Source organism: Xenopus laevis, chromosome 4S (assembly GCF_017654675.1).
Source record: "Xenopus laevis strain J_2021 chromosome 4S, Xenopus_laevis_v10.1, whole genome shotgun sequence".
Classification (NCBI taxonomy): Eukaryota; Metazoa; Chordata; class Amphibia; order Anura; family Pipidae; genus Xenopus; species Xenopus laevis.
The window spans coordinates 106106298-106114848 of NC_054378.1; positions in this window are offsets into that span (position 1 = coordinate 106106298).

An 8551-nucleotide genomic window follows, 5' to 3' on the forward strand; every position below is an offset into this window, starting at 1 on the left:
ACGTCAATGCGTTAAATCACTATGTTCTCTCCAGGCTGGTGCTATTTAAAGGGGAAAAAATGGTGAGTGTTGCCTAAATTGTGTGGCTATATAAATGAAAGGTGGTGGATTGAATGCTAAAATATTTGATGCTGTCAGCAGGGGTTTAGGTCTAGCCTATACAACACTACTGCAGAATAGAAGTGTTAAAAGGGTTAATGTTGGTTAATATTTTGCCAGTGCGCACAGATAAATGTACAAGGGAGTTTGAGAATGCTTTTAATCATGGTGAGAGATTATAGCATATTATTAACATTCCTTGTGCCTGTTTAAGTTGCACAATATATTGACTGTCTGTAGGACCTGACTATAGGCTTCATGAAGCAAATGAGACGTATAACCATTAAGGCTGAACCATTATCACAGTGAATTGACTTCTCACCTACTGATGCCTTGTGGGAGCAGTTATTTTCAACCTGCTAAACTGACTTTTTAGACTTCTTTATACTGGATGAAAGTGGTTTTCTAAAGGTTCTATGCTCCTGCTGTTAAGATTAAAAAACTAAATTCAGACAAAATAACAGAACTAACTGGATCGTAACATAACAATACGTTTTCAGGAACATCTATGAACTCATTTACAACTTCACCCTTTAGTAATGTTATATTGACCTATATACAACATATATACAGAAACATACCTATTCAAACCTATTCGACCTATTCAGACAGGAATCCTTAATGAAACTCGGAGTCCCTCGGATAACCCTTCCAACATTTTGTTTTTTTTAAAAAAAAAAGTCCAAAATACAGTAATACTAAGGAATTACTGACTGTAGTTTCTGCATGAACATGGAATTTATCAACTTAAAGGAACAGTAACACCAAAAAATTAATGTGTTTTAATGGAATAACTATATAATATACTGTTGCCTTCCACTGGTAAAACTGGTGTGTTTGCTTCAGAAACTCTACTATAGTTTATATGAACAAGCTGCTGTGTAGCCATGGGGGCAGCCATTCAAGCACAGGATACACAGTAGATAACAAATAAGTTCTAAAGAATTCAGTTGTATACTACAGAGCTTATCTGTTATCTGCTGTGTATCCTGTGTCTTTTCTCCTTTTTCAGCTTTGAATGGCTGTCCCCATGGCTACCCAGCAGCTTGTTTATATAAACTATTGTAGAGTTTCTGATACAAGTACACCAGTTGTACCAGTGCAGCACAACAATAAATTATATTATCATTACTTTAAATTTTTGGTGTTACTGTTCCTTTAATGTGGCCATACACTGTAAGCTATGCTCGTTTGGCATGGTCACCAAAGGAAAGAATCTTTCCCCTGATATGCCTAGCTTGGGTGGGTGATTTTGTTCTAAAGGCCTACGGTCAAACAATCACACTACAATGAAGGGTATATGAAAAGTCAGAGTGACGTGGTCCTCAACCTGAAAGAAAAATCAAGCCAGCCCAATTGAGATCTGGATAATTTTTGGCCAGATGTTGATTTGGGAGGCCTGCCGGAGGGCCCCATACACATGCAGATAAGCAGCTTAAATCTATCCTTGTATGGCCACCTTTAAGATGGCCATACACGGAGAGATCCGCTGGTTTGGCGATGTTGTCAAATGATTGGATCTCTCCCCAATATGCCCACATTGAGGTGGGCGATAACGGGCTGATTCGATCGTGGGCCCTAGGGCCCAACAATCGGATCATAATGCTAGCAATATGGGCACTCGGATTGCGGAACTGCATCTACGAACAGATGCGCCCGTGATCCAACAGGATTTTTAACCCTGCCTGATCGACATCTGGCAGACATTAGGCCAGATATTGATCAGGGAGGCCCATTGGAGAGCCCCACACACGGGCCGATAAGCTGCCGACTCTGTCAGCAGCTTTTATCGCCCCGTGTATGGCCACCTTTACACTGGCCAAATCTCAACAATTGTAGTTACTAAGAGCAAATAATCAACATCTTGACATGTCTACTTAAGTCACATTTGTGACTGGTTGCTCTAGGATACAGCACCAATGCAACTTTGCCCAGTGTTAGTTAATAATTGCTAGCCTCCCCCCCCCACTCCAAAAAAAAGAAATTCTTCCATCACTCATCTGGCACCTTGAATTTCCCAAAGCCATAAACATAGCAGGACAAAATTAACAATGAGACTGAAATCCCATCTGCTGAGAAGGGTAATTACTCCTCGGGACATGTTAAAGCAGGAAGGTGCTCTTACCAAACATGCATAACATATATAGTACATATCATCCACACTGGATGTCAAGTTGTTATCAGCATTCCCCACACACAGATGGATCCTTGTCTGTGCTTGCTCTCATTTATATTCTTAATTGTTTCTAACCTATTTCACAAGACATCTGAGGCCCACAAACTACAGCAATATGACTTTATACCATACTAGTGCTACTATTATACTGTATATGATAGCTCCTCCAGTTACTAAACCCAATAATTGTTGCATATATCTAATAACACGCTGAGCAATGCTGGGACTATAAAAGCTAGGTCTTTTTAGTGGCAGTGGCCTACATGGCAAGTTGTTCCCAGTTAGAATCTGGAGGTCCCAGCAGATGAGTATATATAACCTTTAAGAGTAGAGGACACTGACAATATACAGGTAAAATCAATTACTCCTCATTCTCAAGAGTATAGAAATGAATTAATGCAGATTTGACACAAAATTTGCTAGGGTTTTTAAAGAGATAGATCTTAGTAGCTTTACCCTCCACCCTAAAAATGGTCTTCCTACACAGTGCCAGTAGGAAATTTTATCTGAATCATTGAGTATTTCATGATCTAGAGTCTGACAAGGTTGCTGTTGCCAGTGGGATGCTGCTTATCCACTTATTAGTGGGAGTTGTTTGAAATTTAGTGTGGGAATGTTGGGGCCTCCTTGATTTTTTTTTCATTTCTTACAGCATTTATACTGAACCATTGATACTGTTTGTGTATATTTGGTGCTTTCATCTGTTACATATTTGTTCATTTGAATATTTCATCAAGATAAACTGGGGTAATCCAATTCAAATATTTGGTTGCTTATCCAGTTACTTTGTCTTATGCCTCTTTGTCAAAAAATAAAGCTGACCATACAAGTGCTGATAGAGGTATGTTATCCAGAATGCTCTGGACCTAGGGTTTTCCGGATAATGGATCTTTGGGTAATTTGGATTGTCATACCTTAAGTCTACTAGAAAATCATGTATCATGTAAACATTAAAAAAACGCAAAAAAACTGGTTTTGCTTTCAATAAGGATTAATTATATCTTAGTTTGCATCATTTTTAAAATTTTGTTTGTTTGATTATAATAGAATCTATGGGAGACATCCTTTCTGTAATTCAGAGCTTTTTGAATAATGGGTTTCCAAATAACAGATCCATTACCTGTACAATCTGCCAGTGTGAACCCTTCCGCTTACTGGCCCTGTATGGGGCCTCTCTGATGCCCTTCCTGGCAGTTTTATGAAAATCCTGATGGGACTGTGTGTGTACATGGGGCCCTCTCCTGACCCTCTCAGATTTGCCTCATTCAACGTGCTTTGATCTCTCTTATAGCAGTACCTGACCCACCCATGAGTATATAAGAAATTGTGGCTACTGGGTTGGATCAGTATAGTTTATGCCAGGGGGGCTCAAGAGGACTGAGTTCCATCAGGGTATTTCTACATACCTGGTCCAACACTGGCTTGCAGTATGATCCAAATTGGGTCCAAAGAAGATCTGTCTGTCTGGAGACCTGGCCAAGTGAGTGAATAATATTGTCAGGCCCAGACTATCAATCTGTGGGTTCCGGCAAATACCAGAGGGGCTGCTGTAAGGACCCATAGACAGTCACTATTTGGCAATTCTGAGACTATAGAAGCTAGGTCTTTTTAGTGCCACAAAATACTAGCCTTCATGGCAAGCTGTTCCCAGTTAGAATCTGGAGGCCCCAGGAGATGAGTATATATAACCTTTAAGAGTAGAGTATTTAGTGGGCTGACGGAGGAGTATTTGGGCCTTGCTCTCATTTTTGTGGCTGCCCTGGACCACTTTTATGATGCCATTTCATACAGTATATCTGCTAGGAACCAGCTGATCATCTAATAGCAGGGGTAGCAAAATAATCAATCAGAATAATAACTGCATAGAAGTGCTTGTGTGTATGTATTCTATGAATCTGTTATAAGAAAGCAGCCCAACTTACTATTTTGTATCAGGCAACACATCTCTGACAGCTCACACCACTATACTGTACATTTATAACCCGTTTCGCTACTCTCTGTCTATGACCACACACTAATTTAAAACTCAGGGACCCCCTGCAGCAAGTTACCTTATGCTGATATGCCCCCCCAATACTATATTAGAAGCCTGAATCTCCGCTGTCTACTCAGGAAGCAGTTGTGAGCGTCAGCCCTCTCATATCTGAACATTAACCAGAACACCCACAGCCCCAGTAGATCTCCCAGGGTTAGTAGAGGATATATAAGGAGCAGGGGTACTGTGTGTGTGCGCTAACATCATGCAAATACTGTATTGTCCTTAGTGTTGGGTCTGTGCCCTAGTGCACCTGGTCACTAGATTTGATGACTTACAGGTAAATGCCAGTGAGTCTGATGCTGGCTGATACCCCAGAGGAAAGTTAGAATTTCACAGGAAATACCAGTGTAATGTTCCCTGCAAGACTAGCGGTTCTGTTTCAGTAAATGAAATTCTAGCCGAGCCACGGCAGCCAAATCACTGAGGACAGATAATAAAAACGCATACAGTGAGGCTGAGAGTGAATCAGCGCAGTCTTAAATATTTAAAGTATTTTTATCGTCAGATCCAGTCTCTCTTTAAAGGAGAACTAAAGCCTAAGTAAAGAAACCTGTTTTGCCTCTGAAACCGTTATGTCAGCTCCTGCTTAAAGGAGAAGTAAAGCTTAACTTAAGAAGTAGCTAGAAATGTTGCACATTATGTTTTGGGCTTCTGTACCAGCCCAAGGCAACTACAGCCCTTTAGTAAAGATCTGTGTTTCCAAAGATGCCCCAGTAGCTCCCCATCTTCTTTTCTGCTGATTCCCTGCACATGCTCTGTGCTGCTGTCACTTACTGAGCTTAGGGACCCACTCACAATATACAGTACATATAGAATATAAATGTCACAATATAAGGCTGATGAGCAATTAATACAGATAATTACTACATGGCAGCACAGAAACCAGTACAATTCGCATCCGGATTTAATAATCAGTCCTGTAGCATCAGCTTATATTACAGGCCAACCTCATTTACTGCTTGATAATTAGTGACGAGCCCTAAGCTTAGCTTCTCAACAGCTGCTCAGAGCCCACTGAGCAAGTGAGTGTCACAGACCTGGATCATTGCTGCTATTGAGAAACTGAAACTTTAGGCTGTTCCAATAAGTTCATTATATAAAATGTTATTGTTAGCCACATACATTTTTAGGGTTTAGTTCTCCTTTTAATTAGCACCAGCATACGGCAATTCACGTTTCAAGTGAGGGATAAAACTGCATTATATACAATCTACCCCTATTCATGCATACTAATAAGCTGCAGACTAGACTGGTGTCTATACACATAGGTTTGCATGGAAGTACATTGCTTTTGGAGCTACAGATCTAAATTACAATAGGAGACAATGGCCCACATAATGGTGAGGACTATGGCCCAAGCAACGTTGTGAGGACCAAAATGCCAGTAACATTCCACAGATCCCCAACTCTGCAAGTATCCCTAGATGGGCTAACACTGTGTGAAAGTACACAAGCTCTTGTGCGATCCAGGAAGGTGCAGTATTCCAATGGAGGGCCAAAAATTGTACATGCCTCATATGAATGCTAGGGATATCAAACAGGAGTTACACTAGTAATAACATGTCATTTGTACTGTGGGCCAATGGCAGTGCCAATACCAGGACAATTGTCTTTTCTGTCCGTCTTTAAAACGAACTCAAAAAAGGATGTAATGAGCATTTCTTTTATAAAGGAATATATTTGCTGTAATACATGCAGAACTGAATATCTGGCCAGTCATTGTGTAGTACAAAGGGCTAGGGAAGGCCCTGAAAACGAATATATAGTGATGTTTAATATACATCTGTATGAGACCCCAAAGTAAAATGTGAATTTAAACTGGGGCCCCTTCTTCTAAATACAATTCATTCAGATTATATGGAATCAATTTGCTTGCTTGTGGTGTTAATGTGATGTAGCAACTAGAATTTTGCAAAACTGTGTCACAACAAGAGATTAATCCTTTCTTCAGAAAAAGGGTGTGTGTGTATATATATATACAGGTATGGGATCCGTTATCCGGAAACCCGTTATCCAGAAAGTTCTGAATTACGGAAAGGCCATCTCTCATAGACTCCATTATAATCAAATAATCCAAATTTTTAAAAATGATTTCCTTTTTCTCTGTAGTAAGAAAACAGTAACTTGTACTTGATCCCAACTAAGATTTAATTAATCCTTATTGGAAGTAAAACCAGCCTATTGGGTTTATTTAATGTTTATGTGATTTTCTAGTAGTCTTAAGGTGTGAAGATCCAAATTACAGCAAGACCCGTTATCCGGAAAGCCCCAGGTCCCGATGATTCCGGATAATAGGTCCAATACCTGTATTCCGTATAAAGTGTATGGCATTATCTGTCACAGTGCTGGATATGACTGAGGTTGGGCAGGTGGGAATAATCATGCTATCACCTCACATATGAGTGAAACGGTATAAGAAGGTTATTCCTCAAATCAAAGGGCTCTGTGCATTTTGTTCAGCAGCACTCATATCTGCCATGTATGATAACAAATAAAGGTAAAGGGGAATCGCTGTATTTCCTGACAAAGCAAAGGAAAAAAGGGAACAAAAACAGATATGCGTAATATGGTGCAGTATTTTCTGCTATTTTTTGTATAAATGCACCTTTAACTGTGCGTGATTAAACGTATATAAAAGTGCACGATGTGTGACAAAATTAAAACACTTCGATTGTGCGACTGTGTGTCTATTTTATATATATATATATACACCACTGTTATTTTATATATTAGTGTGAATAATAATATAAGTGACTAGAAAAAATTTTTACCAGTGAAAAAATAAAAATAAAATAAAAATATAAAAAAATAAATAAAAATAAAAATAAAAAATAAAAATAAAACAAACACCAAAAAATTTTTTTAGATACTAATGTGTAAAAATATCCTTATCTCACAAACACCTCTTATAGTTAATAATTAACAAATTAGTTCTAAAGACACCAAATGGTAGCAAGCATAGAGAGTTTTGGTTTAATTGCTTAATTAGTTTCTTTTAAATGAAATCTTCACCCAGTGCTGATCTGGTGGTATATTATACTCACAGACGTGAGTGAATCTGCGCTTTTGAGAGAAACAAGCCGTGTCCTTCCAATAATCATCCGGCAACCTTCTAGCTGGGCAGAAAATAGAGCGGCATGTGCAGTATCGTTTAAAAAAAGCTGTTTAATAAAAAATATAAAATACACTCACAAACGCCTCGTTTTAAAATCGCATATAAAATCTGTGAAGTCCGCTTTTCAAATGAAACCGTAGCGTCCTTTACTTTGCTCTGCGCATCTCAGTCTTGCGCTGCAGCTCCAAACGATCTGTCTCCGCTCGACGCGTTTCGCCAATAGGCTTCTTCCAAGAGCGATGATAACAAATAACTTCAATTTGATGACAAGCCATTGTGATTGTTGTGCATGAAAAGGAGGGTAAATCTTTGTGTTTTGCATATTCACAGCCTATTCTTGATTATGGTTTCTGTACTGAAGCTTTTAGCAGGGCTCTATTTTCTATATAGGCACCCACAGATGAGAAGATCCAAATTTCCTGTATAATGACAGGAAATTCAGCTCTTAAAGGAAAACTATACCCTTCTAAAACAATGTAGGTCTCTATAAAAAGATATTGCATAAAACAGCTAATGTGTAAAACCCTGATTCATGTAAATAAACCATTTTCATAATAATATACTTTTTTAGTAGTATGTGCCGCTGGGTAATTATGAATTTTAAAAAATAAAAAATAAGGGCATCCCCCTGGGATGGTACGATTCACGGTGAACACAAACATACCAAATAAACTATAATTGTTGGGTCACATGAGACAAATAACAGAGTTCTGTCTTTTGCTCCCACACTTATTCCTGTTACAGTTAGCGCTGTAGTATTTCTGGTCAGGTGATCTCTGAGACAGCACAAAGACCATCACCAAATGGTGGTTCAAGGCAAGAGATGTAAAAGTGCAAGATTTAATTAAATATATAGAGCAGTTTGATAAGATTCTTTAATATGCCACTTAATATGATGTAAACTATCAGTTGCTCAAGTATTTCTTTTGGGGGTAAGTTTAAGATTCCAGGAGTGGCTTTTTGCTGCCGCTGGTATCTTTTTGAGTGAAAATAAGGGACTTGGCTCTAAATAGAAACATGAAATTAGCATATTAAAGGCAAAGTGATATGATCCTACACAATGGCAGACGAGTTCCAAATACTGGTCAATATCCTTAACAAATGTACACATTGTTACAAGAGA